The 14,130-nt window shown below is 41.6% G+C and overlaps 1 non-coding gene across 1 annotated transcript; it reads right to left on the minus strand.

The window, feature by feature from the left end:
* Nucleotides 1–1,597: 1,597 nt before the first annotated feature.
* Nucleotides 1,598–1,704, minus strand: LOC143856854 (small nucleolar RNA R71). The gene has a single exon (XR_013238397.1). It is a non-coding gene; the product is annotated as a small nucleolar RNA R71 (small nucleolar RNA).
* Nucleotides 1,705–14,130: the final 12,426 nt, after the last annotated feature.

Raw genomic sequence — 14,130 nt, forward strand, 5'->3', positions numbered from 1 at the left:
CCGTTGGACTCGTATCGACGAGAGGAATCCGATCAAGGCTTGAAGGAGGACAATGATTCAACCAAGGAGAAAAGAATAAGTTTTTCTTATTTTTCTCTTTATTTTAAATTACAATTTGATGTATTTTTGCTTTCAATTTCAATTAAAGAAGAGTTCTTTTTATTTTCTTTTTCCTTCTCAAGTTCTTAATGGCAATTCTCTTCTTTCTACTTTTTATTTTTATTTCTTTGACTTTCTTCATGAGTAACTAAATCCTATATACTTAGGGTTTAGATGAAATCATGGGGAAGGAGAAAGGTTTTTAATTAAATTTAATGGTATGGAATTAATGGTTTATAATTGTTGCATATCAATCATTCATGCCATTGGCTTTCCCCTTTCGTATGAGTGATTGCTATGAACATTATAAATATTTATATAGCCTTTAAAATTGGAGTGTGTCTTTGATAAATTACTCATGGGCAATGACATCCATTGATCTTATTTCCCATAGACTAATTATCAAATATACAATTCAATAAACAAAAATTATTTTAATTATTCAATATAATCCAAGCCCATGGTGGATTCTAACCCTAAGTAATCTTTTATATTGAATTAAGATTTTTACACTATTCCAAATTACTTTTGTAATTTTTTAATTTACTTAAGCCCTTAGAATTTTGGTTTTCTAATTAAATTAGATAAGTAGTTAAAAGAGATCATTAGAACCTTGGTACACTTTGCCTAAATTAGGATTTTAAATAAAAAAGATCTTAGTTAAATTTGATTCTTAGATTGATTAGAATATATGCTTATATATAGTGTTGGCTCCGAAGTCAAGTCCACGGAAATCCTGAGTCCATTCCAGGCAACATTATATCATAGCTAGTATTCTAATCGGTACAAGAATAGGATTGACAACTAGATTTCTCTTCCCTGAGTTCGACCCGTATTTACACGATCCGTGCACTTGCGGTTATTTAATTTCTCAATCAAGTTTTTGGCGCCGTTGCCGGGGACGAGAGTTGCATTAGAATCTTAATTATTCGAAGTGTTAGATTAGTAGTTATTTTTAGTTTAGTTATAATTTTGGTTTCTTGCCTATCCATCTCTCTTACTTGGTTTTCTTGTGTTTATGAGTGCAGGTTGGGTGCGGAACTCGGCCAACCGACTAGAAAGAGCAAACCGGTTAGAGACGGCAGAAGACATCGCACCAAATTCAAATCAAGTAGTCATGGCGGAAGAACAAGAGCCGCCCAAGAATTTGCGCGATCGCTTCTATCCGGCCCGAACCGCGTAACCTTCTTGCATTAGATTGCCGATTGCACAGGGCAATAATTTTGAGCTAAAATCTCAATTTATCTCTTTGCTTCCTCATTTTCATGGCCTCCCTTCGGAGGATGCTTATTTATTTTTGCGTGAGTTTGAAGATGGATGTGCTTTGATTAAGTTGCAACAACTTACCGATTATGCGGTAAAGTTGTGGTTTATTATGTTTTCACTCAAGGATGGAGCCAAAAAGTGGCTCTATGGCTTACCAACGAACTCCATCACCACTTGGGAGGAGTTCGCCGTCGCTTTCCTAAAAAAGTTTTTTCCGTTACATAAAACTAATAAGCTTAGGAACGATATTTTACAATTCAAACAAAAGCCATTAGAGTCATTTTCTAAGTTTATGGAGAGGTTCAAAGACCTACTCCAAGAGTGTCCTCACCATGGAATTGATTTGTGGCACTTATGCCAAATTGTTTATGAGGGCATAGATTACCAAACAAAGCAACTTCTTGAGTCCATGTGTCCTAATGGTTTTACATCTTTCACGGATGAGGCCGCAGCATGGAACTTCTTACTTGATTTGGCGGAAAGAACAAGAGAGTGGGAATCCACTCAAGACGGTGAGAGAGCCACTTCAAGTAAGGGATTCCTAATAGAGGGTGCTGTGGCAAAAGAGGCCCATCTTGATAGCCTAATCAAAAGGCTAGAAGCAATAGTTGTCAAAAGACCTTCACAAGTCAATCAAATTGCACATAATGTTTCCTTGTGTAATTGGTGTCAAGCCACGGACCATGTCATGGAAGAGTGTCCAACTTTTGCTAAATTTGGTAATTCTAATGAGAATGTGAGTGCTCTTTATGCTAATAATCCTTATTCTAGCACTTATAATCCGGGATGGAGAAATCATCCCAACTTTTCATGGAGTCAAGGTGGGCAATCCAATTTCCAAGGCCAAGGCCAATTCGGTCAACCTAGGCCCACCTTCCCTCCCACTTTTGTTCGGCCATCACCTTCTCCTCCTACTTTTCAAAACCCCATTTTAAATAATGGTCTAAATCAGCCCCCTCCGGGTTTTCAAAAACAAGGGGAGTCGGCACGAATTGCATCTTTAGAGAAGAGCATAGAACTCCTCACTAGTACCTTCATGACTAGCCAACACAACTTGGAGAAGCAAATCTCCTAACTCGCTACGGCCCTAAGTGAAAGGGAAAAAGGAAAGATGCCAAGTCAACCCATTCCTAACCCAAGGAATGTGGTCATAAATGGGAATCAACAACCACAGGTGAATCAGTTGAATGCCATGCAATCTAGTTTGCCGCAGCAGGACCTTGCGAATCAATGTAATGCGGTTTATGCTTTGATAAGTGGAAAAGAATATCACAAAGAGGAGGTCAGCACCAAACCTTCTAAAATTGCGCAAGATCTTCCAAAAGAGGTAAGTGAAGAACCTCCCTTCACAGGCTCAGAATAGGAGCCTAAACAAGTAAGTACAGAAGAGGTAACTTCTCCCCCTGCATGAGATTTCATTCCTAAAGCTCCTTTTCCAAGGAGACTTGCTAATAATAAAAAGGTAGATCAAATTGATAAAATTTTAAATGTGTTTAAACAAGTGCAAATTAACATTCCTTTATTAGATGCGATTTCTCAGGTTCCTACTTATGCCAAAGTGTTAAAAGATTTGTGCACACAAAAACGCACAACTAATGTGCCAAAGAAAGCTTTCTTGGCCGCAAATATAAGTTCCATCTTGTCTCAACAAATGGTGGCTAAGTATAAGGACCCAGGATGTCCTACTATTTCTTGCACTATTGGTAACACAAATATTGAACATGCTCTTTTGGATTTGGGTGCAAGTGTAAATCTTTTGCCTTTTTCTGTATTTAAGCAACTAGGATTAGGAGACCTCAAACCAACCACCATCACTCTTCAATTGGCGGATAGATCAATTAAAACACCTAAAGGAATGGTTGAGGATGTATTAGTTAAAGTAGGTGATTTTTTATTTCCTGTAGATTTTGTTGTGTTAGATACCGAGCCTGTTGCTAATATCAAGGATCAAATTCCTATCATCCTTGGTAGGCCGATCCTTGCCACTAGCAACGCTCTAATTAATTGTAGAAATGGATTAATGAAATTGTCTTTTGGAAACACATCGGCTGATTTTAATGTCTTTAGATTGGGTAAGCAACCAAATTTTCATGAAGAAATCAATATGTTGCATTCATTTCCTGACGATATTATTTCTAATTTTGAAATTGATTTTGATGCAGGATTCCAAGAATGCTTGGACGAACTAGGAAATGATGGAGATGATTTCTTTTCCAAAGCTTTTGCCATCCAAAACGTGGAGCCTGTTGGACCACTCGCAACATCTCTTCCAAAGACGTCAATCGAAGAAGCGCCACAGTTGGAGTTGAAGCCCTTGCCTTCTCATTTACGTTATGTATTTTTGGGTGATAATTGTACTTTGCCTATAATAATTGTTGCGGACCTAACCTCCCCTCAAGAGGAGGAGCTCATTAAATTGCTAAAAGATAACAAGGAAGCCATAGGATGGACAATGGCCGACATCAAAGGAATTAGCCCTTCGATTGTGCAACATCACATCCATCTCGTTGAGGGTGCCAAACCTTCAAGGGAACATCAAATAAGGGCTAATCCTGTGATGAAGGAAGCCATCCAAAAAGAGATTTTAAAATGGTTAGATAATGAGATCATTTATCCCATCTCGGATAGCCAATGGGTGAGTCCCGTCCAAGTAGTGCCTAAGAAGTCGGGAGTTACCGTTATACAATCCGCCACCAATGAACTTATTCCTACTCGTATTCAAACAGGGTGGCGGGTTTGTATTGACTACCGAAAGCTTAATGCCGCTACTTGGAAGGATCACTTTCCTTTGCCTTTTATTGATCAAATGTTAGAAAGATTAGCGGGTCATGAGTATTTTTGCTTTCTTGATGGATATTCCGGTTACAACCAAATTCCCATTGCTCCTGAAGATCAAGAGAAAACGACATTCACATGCCCCTTTGGAACGTTTGCTTATAAACGCATGCCTTTTGGGTTATGCAATGCAGCGGCAACTTTCCAAAGATGCATGATGAGTATCTTTTCTGACATGGTGGAGACCTTCGTAGAGGTTTTTATGGATGATTTTTCTATTCATGGCTCCACCTATGCCAAATGTTTACATGACTTAAAATTGGTCTTAGAAAGGAGTAGAGAAAAGAACCTTGTCCTCAATTGGGAAAAGTGTCATTTTATGGTAAAAGAGGGCATCGTTCTAGGACATGTGATTTCTAAAGAGGGAATTAAGGTTGATAAAGCCAAGGTGGATCTCATTGTCCATCTTCCACCACCCAAAAGTGTGAAGGATATTCGATCATTTTTGGGCCATGCGGGCTTTTACCGGCGTTTTATAAAAGATTTTTCTAAAAATGCTAGGCCTCTAGCCAACTTGTTAGCAAAAGATAAAAAATTTGAGTTTTCCAAAGAATGCTTCGATTTTTTTGAGTGTTTAAAAAAGGAGTTAACTACGGCTCCCATCATTCAAGCACCCAATTGGACCGAACCGTTTGAAATTATGTGTGATGCTTCCGACTTTGCAACAGGAGCCGTGTTGGGTCAAAGATTCAATAAATTACCGCATGTAATCTATTATGCAAGTAGGACTCTCAATGATGCACAACTCAACTACACCACTACCGAGAAAGAATTTCTAGCGGTTGTGTTTGCATTAGAGAAGTTTCGGTCCTACTTGATTGGATCGCATGTGATAATTTATACCGACCATTCGGCAATCAAGTATCTTGTTGGAAAGAAGGATGCTAAAGCTCGCCTCATTAGGTGAGTTTTACTTCTTCAAGAGTTTGATTTGGAGATTAGAGATAAAAGGGTACGGAAAACTTGGTTGGCGATCACTTGTCTAGACTTCCTAATGCAAAGAATGAAGAAGGTCCAATTAATGAAAACTTCACTGATGAGCAATTGTTTGCTATTTCTAGTTAGCCATGGTATGCAGATATTGTGAATTACTTGGTTACAGGTGCTACACCGGATCATTGGTCCAACCAAGACAAATACCGGTTTGACTCACAGGTAAAGTATTTCTTTTGGGATGATCCCTATTTGTTCAAAACTTGTTCGGATCAGATTGTCCGACGATGTGTGCCCGATCATGAGCACCAATCGATTCTATCTTTTTGCCATGATCAAGCCTGTGGTGGCCACTTTAGTGCAAAGAAAACTGCGCACAAAGTTTTACAATGTGGTTTCTATTGGCCTAGTCTTTTTAGGGATGCTTTTGATTTTTGTAAGGCATGTAGATCTTGTCAGTCGTTAGGAAGAGTTACAAAGCGAAATATGATGCCCCTCAACCCGATCTTAGTGGTAGAAATCTTCGAGGTGTGGGGTATTGATTTTATGGGACCATTTCCCAACTCTTTTGGAAACTTGTATATTTTGTTAGGTGTAGATTATGTGTCAAAATGGATTGAAGCCATTGCTTGCAAATCCAATTACCACAAGGTGGTGGTCAAGTTTCTTAAAGAAAACATTTTTTCATGCTTCGGTCACCTCGTGCCATCATTAGTGATAGGGGTAAGCACTTTTGTAATAGACCGTTTGAAGCTCTTATGAAGAAATATGGTATTACGCATAAGTTGGCCACCCCTTATCATCCTCAAACGAGTGGTCAAGTAGAGGTTTCAAATAGGCAAATTAAGCAAATTTTGGAGAAAACAGTGAATCCAAACCGCAAAGGTTGGTCAATTAGATTAGTGGATGCCTTGTGGGCTCATAGGACGGCATTCAAGACTGATCTTGGTCAGTCTCCTTACCGCCTTGTGTATGGAAAAGCTTGTCACCTCCTGGTTGAATTGGAACATAAAGCTTTTTGGGCTATTAAGAAACTAAACTTTGATTTGTCTTCTGCAGGTGTTCAAAGGAGATTACAACTTTCCGAATTGGAAGAGTTGCGCAATGAAGCGTACGAGAATGCAAAGATCTATAAAGAGAAGACAAAAGCTTTTCATGACAAACATATTTTGAGAAAATCGTTTCAAGAGGGCGAAAAAGTGCTTCTCTACAATTCAAGATTGCATATCTTTCCAGGTAAGTTAAGATCCCGTTGGGATGGACCATATTTGGTTAACAAAGTTTTCTCCCATGGTGCGGTCGAGGTTCTAAATCCCAACAATGGTGAGATTTTTAAAGTTAATGGTCAAAGATTAAAGCCGTTTATTGAGTTGTCAAAGCCGGATATGGAAGAGGTCATGGATCTCCATGAACCTTTCTATTCGAATCATGCCTAAACAAATACGGTACGTACCCTCCTTTCTATTTTTAGTCCTCATATTTTTCTTTCTATTTTTAATGCCTTGAGGACAATGCATAAATCAAGTATGGGGGGGTAGCTTTTGGAAACTTTCTTTTCTAATCTTTTCTATAGTTAAAGTTAGAAATTTTCTTTTCCTTTTGTTTTTGGTATTTTTCACAAATTAGAAAGAACTTGGTATTCTTAAAAGGAAAGTTGTTTTCCTATTTTAAGAAAGAAAGTTAGTGGATATTTTAATTTTGGAATTTGAAAAATTAGAAATAATACTTTCCTTTCTTAGTTTTATTTTTCTTTTGGAATCTTTCTTTTAAAAATGATTTGAATAAGAAATAGAAATAGAAACTTGCTTTTTATATGGTATGGTGAAAAAGGAAAGAAAGGTTGAAAAAAAAATATTTTTAGAAAGTTTACCTTTTGATTATAGTTTTGATTTGTAGCCTTTTTTACTTGAGCTATTAAGCCTGAAGGGTTTTTATGCCTAGTTCCTTAAAGCCAACTGGCTTGAGAGCAACTGACTGAAAACTCCATACATGGGTCAATTAGAAAGCTTAATAAATCAAAGCATTGCACGTAATCAAAAGTAAAGCTTGAACTCATATGCATTAATGTCTATGATATATGCAAATCAAAGATTAGTCGGACACTGCTTAGTAGCCTGGGTGTCTGGTCCATGCCCTGCATGTCATTCACGCCAAAAGCAGTAGAGGATTACAAAACTGAGTTCTATTCTTAGAAAGTAATGGAAAAGTGTAAAGGATGGTGGACCATATAAGATTGTAATTTTTCTATTAAGTTTCGAAATCAAATTTCTTTTATGGTACGATTACATTAGAGGCAATTTTAAGGGAGCAAAGTAGGACAAATTCAAAAGAGAATTCCTTGATTAAAATATCTTTTTAATTTTCCAACTTGGAATAGGATGCAAAGTTTAAGTATGGGGGTATTTCTGTTCTTCTATTTTGAGTAATTTATCAAAGAAAAAAGAATCGGAAATCTTTGGCTTTATTCTATATTTTGGATTTGTAAAAGAAAGTTTTATTTTTAGAAAGTTAAATTTTTAGAATTTTGTGTGTATATTCACTGCAAACACTCACGAGACCCAACTCGTCCACTAGGGTAACCTAGGGGTTTAAAGGCTTATTGCACATGCTAAGTGCAATCGTGATTCCTACGAAAATGAGTTAGGATTTTATTTTGTTTCTATTTTTCTTTATTTTCTTCTTATTTGCTTGAGGACAAGCAAAGCTCAAGTATGGGAGAATTTGATGAACACATTTATGTGTGAATGATAGTGGTAGGATGCATGTATATTTTATATTTTAAGCGGTGCTACAAAGGTATTTTTGTTGTTTTTGTTGTTTTAGGGTTTTTATTGGAATTATGAAGAAAATGGAGCTTAACATATGAAAATAGTGAAGAAATGACCAATTGCCATGAGAATCCAAAGTTCCAAGATGCCTTAGTTGGCCGAATTGGCATGATGCTTTAGTAGGATCAAATTGATAATGCCACACCCTCTTACTTTGCTTTGAAAGATCAAATTTCAAGGATGGATGATGAAAACAAGAGAAGAGAAAGGATCTTAATTCCAATGGTTGAGATTGAAATGATCAAGAGAGGAGAAGGGAATTATTTGTTGTTTATGTGCATTACAAAGGAAGGGTAGATTTGCCATTTGCGAAAGTATATGGCATGGTTGCAATTCATTCGAAAGATAGGGACAATTTGGTCCTTTCATGCACATATTCCTCAACTTGGAAACTTTCCATTATTTTTCTACCATTTAGAAAGTTGTTTGACAAAATAATTAGAAGATTTTAGACAAACCTTTGGAAAGAAAAATAAAAGAGAAAAATAACCCATGTGTTTTTAGAAGAGATATAGAAAGCCCATTCAAGCCTTAATCTTGTCCTTTCATTTGTTTCCTAAGATTAGCTTTTTAATCTCCACCTTACATCTTTTTTCAATCCCTTAATTTAGTAACCTTTCTCACCCAAAATCTATATATCAATCTCTCTTGAACTCTCTCCCATCTTTTTGAATTTTTAGTCTCGTCTCGTCTCGTCCCGTCTTCAGCAGTTTTTTTTTATTTTTTTCTAAAACTTCAACGGACCATAACTTCTTCGTTTTAGCTCCGATTCGCGCGTGGTCGGATCCGTTGGACACATATCGACGAGAAGAATCCGATCAAGGCTTGAAGGAGGACAATGATTCAACCATTGAAAGAGAAAAAGAATAAGTTTTTCTTATTTTGCTCTTTATTTTAAATTACAATTTGATGTATTTTTGCTTTCAATTTCAATTAAAGAAGAATTCTTTTTATTTTCTTTTTTCTTCTCAAGTTATTAATGGCAATTCTCTTCTTTCTACTTTTTATTTTTATTTCTTTGACTTTCTTCATGAGTAACTAAATCCTATATACTTAGGGTTTAGATGAAACCATGGGGAAGGAGAACGATTTTTAATTAAATTTAATGGTATAGAATTAATGGTTTATAATTGTTGCATATCAATCATTCATGCCATTGGCTTTCCCCTTTCGTATGAGTGATTGCTATGAACATTATAAATATTTATATAGCCTTTAAAATTGAAGTGTGTCTTTGATAAATTACTCATGGGCAATGACATCAATTGATCTTATTTCCCATAGACTAATTATCAAATATACAATTCAATAAACAAAAATTATTTTAATTAATCAATCTAATCCAAGCCCATGGTGGATTCTAACCCTAAGTAATCATTTATATTGAATTAAGATTTTTACACTATTCTAAATTACTTTTGCAATTTTTCAATTTACTTAAGCCCTTAGAATTTTAGTTTTCTAATTAAATTAGATAAGTAGTTAAAAGAAATCATTAGAACCTTGGTACACTTTGCCTAAATTAGGATTTTAAATAAAAAAGATCTTAGTTAAATTTGATTCTTAGATTGATTAGAATATACGCTTATATATAGTGTTGGCTCCGAGGTCAAGTCCACGGAAATCCTGAGTCCATTCCAGGCAACATTGTATCATAGCTAGTATTCTAATCGGTACAAGAATAGGATTGACAACTAGATTTCTCTTCCTTGAGTTCGACCCGTATTTACACGATCCGTGCACTTGCGGTTATTTAATTTCTCAATCAACGATCTATGTAATCATGCATGACCCGGGGATGGGCAATAACATCCACAAAAGAAAAGGAAAGACATCCATGACCTAAGGAGGGTTGATATCAGCATCACCTTGTGAAAGTTAATGTAAGAATGTACAGACTTTTGGTTTTGAGAAGAAAAACTCCTCACGGTCATTCTTGATGACCACGGAGCACTAGTTGCATTGCTATATGATGGCGTCTGGATCCGGGTCTGCGATCGCGCGGTCGGTAGAGGGCCTCCGCGGGGTCTGCAATCACAAACAAGAGGGGGTCCGGGGTGGGTCCCGGACGACCACTTCGACACCCAAGTCAGATCCTTCGACCAGTCAATATAAAGAACAGCTAGAAAGGGCGGGGGTTTTGATCAGGGTTACCAGGGCCGGTGCGCGGGGACATTTCTGGGTGCATAAATGAGTGAGTCGGAGGGGACTAGCAGGGAGGGCAGGATGGGATTCCTGGCCTCCTCTGTTGTTGCCTCGCCTCTTTTTCCGGTATTGCGGGGTGGAGGATGGGTGAATTCCCTGCTTTCAGGGGCCAAAAAGAAAAAGGGTCCTTTTCTTCTTCCTTTCCCTCCCCTTTTAAAGGGAGATGTGCGGCCCTTTTCATCATTATGGAGGGAAAAACTTCCTTTGCAGGATTGGGCCGTCCCTCTGCCTCGCTGGCGCGCGTGGCTTTGGCGGCCATTTCCTTCCCTAATTTGTGATGATGAGGCCTGGGTGGTGAGAAGGCGACACGTGTCATGAATGTGTGGTCTTTGCCGTTTTCCAACACCCTTCTTCATGATGGTTGGGCTCTGCTCGTGCATGGATGACACGTGGCGATATCTGGGAGCGTAGCCGTATTTGTGCCCCATCATAACTCCCCCTTACTCCTTTGGTCCATTGAATGGGCCAAGGGAGTAACGTTTTGTTCGAGCTAAGTCATGATGAGGATATTTACGAGGGCTCCGGGGTGCGAGGAGACGTGCCGTTTTATCCGGCGGCTGTCCTTGGGAAGCGGCAGCGTCGTTAGGAAGGCTGCGTTGTCTCGAGGCACCAGGATTTCTTTTCCGAGTTTAAAAGAGGGGAATTACCCTGGTGCCTTTTTGTGGCTCTTCGTCGCTCCTCTTCTTTCCTTTGCGGTAGGGGTTCTTTTCGTATATTCTCCAGCAACATGTCTGGCTCTTCTTCACGAGTTAGGGGCAAGGCCTGTTTCCTCCAGGAGTCGTCGAGCGACCCTGACTTGTCCTCCGATCTGGGGGAGGATCTCGTGGCTCGTCGGAAGAAGGCTAAGAGGGGCCCGGGCGCTTCGTCGGGCTCCCCCCCCCTTCGCCTTTCTTCCCTGCCTAGGAAGGACAGATTGTCCAGGTCCCGCGTTGCCTGGGAGTGGTCGTTTTTCTCTCGAGCCTATCATCAGGGAACGGAATTGTGTGGACGTGTTTCGAAGATGGGTCAGGAGATCGAGGACTTGAAGCGGGAGAACGAGGTTCTACAGAAGAAAGTTCATCTTCTCAACGAGCAGCTGTTGGAATATGAGGTGGACCCCCTGCTGGAGACCTCTTGGGAGGAGGAGGGGAACTCCTCTGGAGAGGAGTCGTTCTCCGATTAAGCTTTGGCTTTCTATGTTTTCCTGCGTGTCTATCCCCTTCTCTGGCGGGGATTTCTGAGGCCTGCGTGCCCTGTGCTGTTTTTTTGGTTTCCCTTTATTTTTGTAGGCCTATGGGCCAGGAGGATGTCAATGGGTAGTTTATGTGTATTTGGGCCGTATCTCTTAATGTTGTTCTTGGCTTGTGATGGAGAATCTCTGTGTTTGCAAGGATTTGCGATGCTCCGACCCTTCCGGGCGCTCTTTTTTTTTTTTTTTTTTTTTTTTTTGGGCCCGAACCTGCGTGGGGTCGGGATAGCCAAGCGTGTCGAATTCGTACGATCTTGCCCTTTACCCTCTACTTCCTTTATGAAGGTTAGGCTTTATGTAGATCTGGGGACGACACGTGGCGTGCTTCGGTGATAGCGCCGTCTTTGTATGTTATCGTGATATGACCTTTAGTCCATTGATTGGCCTCGGGGAGCGGGCCCGTTGGCATAGTTAAAGGATAATGTGGTGAAGGCATTTATAGGAGCATTGGGGTGCGAGCGGATATTCTGCTCCGTCCGGCGGCTCCTTCCCGAGGCGCCGCTTGGTTATTCAGTAGGAAACGAACACGCGGGTAGTAAGTGCTTCATTTTTCCACACCGGGGTTTCCTATAAGGGTTCTATAAGGGGTGAGCTTTCCTGAAGTCAGGAAGATCGCCCTTTGTTTCTTCTTTGCCTTTTTTATTTCTTCCGGCCTTTCTTCAGGCTTGTCCGAGATGTCGTCGCCTTTCCAGGGTCTCTTTGTGAGCGGCGATCGTAGGTCTGATCGCGACGGGAGTCGTCCGAATAACCCCGAGGCAAACTCTGGCGGGCTGGGGCCTCAGCGAGGGGTTCCAGAGGGGGACATGGATCATCCTCCTCCCCCGCACGAGAGGGAGTCTCATGAAGCGTTTATTCACCGCAACCGTTCCTTCTTTTCCTGCGTCCATCGTAGGGGAATGGAGGTTTTTAGCCGGATGAGGGACATGGATCGGGAGATTGCTGCTTTGCGCGCGGAGAACGATCTGCTGAGGAACCGGGTGCGTTGGTTAAATGACCAGGCCCGTTTTGCTGGGAATCGGCGTTGGGGAAGCTCTTCGGACGGGGAACAGAGTGATAGGGAGCTTTCTGATGCGGAAAACTCTTTCAGCGGCCAGTCCCTCTGAGCTGATTGTGGTGGGATTTCGGAATTTTTGGAGGAAGCCTCTTGTCTTTGCGCTTTCTTTTTTTGTCTTAGGGGTCTTGGGGGCTTCGCGCCTGCGTGCCTATTGTCCTTACTCCCCCTTTTTGTAGGCCTTTGGGCCAGGAGGAAGTGGTTTATGAATGGCGCCTTTCTTTTTCCTGTCTCTGATGTGTGTTTTCTCCTTACGTGTTTGCTTTTCTTTTGCATGCTTGCTTTCTCGCGCGTTTCTGAGCCCTTGTCGCTGCGTTCGATATTTTCGGCCCGGTGGTATTTTGTATGGGGTATCTAATCGTACCTTTATGACGGGTTTCGAGCTCTTTGCCATCGAACGTGGTTTTTTTCCATCTTGTGGAGGTGTATGCCGGGCTCTTGTGACGGGGTCCGAGCCCTTTCTTTATGAACGCAGTTTTTTTCATCTGGTGGAGGTGTATGGATGGCTTGCTGGGGAAGTTAGGTCGTGGGTAGGGGTAGAGACGTCCTTTCCGTATGGCGCTTCGACTTATGGCGGTTCCCTTGGGTTTCTCCATCGGCGCCACGTGTGCGCGTCCCATCGACTTAGAAAGGGCGGGAGATCGAACGACAGGTGTCCAAACCCTAGCCCTTTTTAAAGCCTTTTTGGGGATTTCATTTTTTACTTTATTCCTTCGTCTTCCTCGATTAGAACGGGTTTTTCTCCGCGGCGATTCTTCTACGTGTTGCTTGTCGTCCACGCTTCGTTCGGTGAGTTCTGTGTCTTTGTTTCATAGCTTACGATGTCTGTTGCGACTGTGCCTCAGAGCCCCTCTTCCGCGTCGGTAGAGGTGGTGGAGAGGGCTCCGGTGAGAAAGAGGAGGCGGTTGTCTGCAGAGGGTGGGGGCGGCGTCGCTGAAGATGTGCGGCAGCCCACGGAGTTGAGGGATAGTTCCGGGGGCTCCGGGTCGTCGGTGGGGGCCGCTGCTTCGGAATCTCCGGCTCGAGTTTCTTATGCTCGTGGGGCGGAGATTGGGGACATTCGGCCTGGCGCCGTTATTCGTCCCGGCCGGGTGGCGTGTTTCAGGAATACTTTGGAAAAAGGGGCGGCGGAGAAAATTAGGAGGGAGTTCCATATCCCCAACGATTATGGGATTAGAATCCCCTCCTTTGTAGAAGGGGTGTGTGAGGGTACCACGGAGGAAGAGGTAGCTTTCTACGTGGAAGCTTTCCGGGCGGGGGTTAGGTTTCCGCTCTTGGACATTATAATAGAGGCCCTCGAGTTTTACCAAGTGGCTCCTTCCCAACTGGCGCCTAATAGTTGGCGCACACTCCTGGCCTTTGTGGCCAAGGCGGGTCTTCATAAGGTTCAGCCCACCCTTCCGCTGCTCCGGGCCTGCGTTGCCCTCAGTCCGTTGGTGAAGGGGGAGGACAGCTGGCTTTATCTGACCCAGCGTCCTCAGGTGAAGATTGCAGCGAACTTGCCTTCGTCCATCAAGAAGTGGAAGGAGGAGTATGTGTTTGTTACCCCTCCATCGGACGCTGGCTGGGATTTTCCTCGTTCTTGGAGGCGCTCCGTTGAGTGGCGGAGGAAGTCCCTTCCCGACGAGTCTGACTACAGCAAGTTTGACTTGGGGAAGCTCGCCTCTGGGGAGGCTATTGACGTC

The sequence above is a fragment of the Tasmannia lanceolata genome, unplaced genomic scaffold, assembly GCF_043159265.1.
Source record: "Tasmannia lanceolata isolate RefF3 unplaced genomic scaffold, GAP_Taslan_0.1 ptg000023l, whole genome shotgun sequence".
NCBI lineage: Eukaryota > Viridiplantae > Streptophyta > Magnoliopsida > Canellales > Winteraceae > Tasmannia > Tasmannia lanceolata.